The sequence below is a fragment of the Mastomys coucha genome, unplaced genomic scaffold (assembly GCF_008632895.1).
Source record: "Mastomys coucha isolate ucsf_1 unplaced genomic scaffold, UCSF_Mcou_1 pScaffold21, whole genome shotgun sequence".
Lineage (NCBI taxonomy): Eukaryota > Metazoa > Chordata > Mammalia > Rodentia > Muridae > Mastomys > Mastomys coucha.
This window is the reverse complement of record NW_022196904.1, coordinates 93,105,518-93,107,159: the sequence shown is the minus strand read 5'-3', so window position 1 is coordinate 93,107,159 and position 1,642 is coordinate 93,105,518.

Here is a 1,642-nt window from a genome sequence, read left to right as displayed (position 1 = left end):
AAAAATATTATTAATAAGCCAAAAAAGTTATAGTTGAATCACTTGTACCTGTTGTAAACTTGGCTCAACCCAGAGAACACAGATTGACAATAGATCATTGCAATAACATGAGGTTTCTTGATCCACGTACATGGGGTTGCCCACTCTCATGGGGGGGTGGCGGGGGTCAACCTTGAACTTAGAAAGCACACATCTTTTATACTTTACAGAGGGCAGATTTCTGCAACAGGGCTAGCTGGCTTATTCTGGTTGGTGGAACACAAGACAAAGGATCTCATCAGGCATTGGTTGGCTTGTTCAGGGGGCTGTTCTTGGCTTAGTCAGCCAACTTCCCTATCCAGCTTTGCACCTGGCCTTGAAAAGTCTCTGGGAAGGGGCTGAGTAACTAGGTGGTAGGGGGGGATTGTCCTCACCAAGGTCGGGGTAACAGTTTGTGCTCTTTTTCGAAATTTACGAGGAGTTGGGGGGTTCTTCTGAGAATTGCTAATCTTGTTTTCATGGACCTTAACATCATTTTGGCCACCAGTTAATTTTGTTTTGATTTTACTTAGCTTAGTCAGAATGTCCTGGTCCCAACATTCTGACCACCAGAACTTTGTTTTCACAGAATGTCCTTGGCTATCTCTGAACACAGCTTCTCAGTGTCTGAAGCTGCTGCTTGCTACTGTAAAACTTTGTTTCCACACTGCTGGCTGCTTACAGGAGCTGGACTATGACTCTCTTATTTTACTTTACTTCTACAATCCCAGAACTTGGTTTCTATATTCTCAAAAACTTGGTTTCTATATTCCCAGAACCTTGTTTCTACAGCTTTTTCACTTCATTACTTCAGTGGCTTACGCCTGCAACCCCAGCAGTTGGAAGGCTCTGCAGAAGGCCACCACAACAGTTTGATGGCTATCCTGGACTACAGAGTGAGACTCCATCCCAAAATAAAACAACTGAAATAAGAAGTTTTATTTAAAATATATCCAAAATATCACCAGTGTAAGATAGTAGATTATTTTACATTGTTTTTATGGAAATTCAGTGTGTACAGTTACAGTACATTGGAGAGTACCAAAAGCCACTAGTAACCCTTGGCTGTAGTGTCAGAAGTCCAGCCCTGTCTCCCCCCGACATTCATTTCCATCTTCACATCTATAACTTTTTTCATAGTTGAATATGAAAGCTTGTAGCACCATTCCAGCAAAGCCATAGCAGCGCACTCATTTGCAATTTGAATTTGAGCACAAAGATGAGTCTAGGCTGAGATGAAGAGTCATAGCCTGTACACCTAGTTACTCTGGATGCTGAGGCAAGCTTAAAGTCAGCCTGGACTTGAGCAAGCTCCAGGCCAGCAGGGGCCTTGGAAAGACCCTGTGTCAACAAAATAAAACAAACGGACGAAACCCAATAGTAACAAAATACAAAACACAAAAAATGGGGTTGTTAAGCCTGGTGCTAAATGTCTCTGCCTGACTTAAAAAGCCCTGAGTTCAGTACCTAGCTCTGCAGAAGAAATAGGAGGGTCTGGTGGAGTCGGGAATAAATCACCGAGAAAAGTGGATAACTGCCTTTCTTCCTCCTCCTAGATAAGAACTGACACTGGTTGGTTGAAGTCTTCTCCTTATTTTACTTTATCTCCCTTTCAAGTAATTTT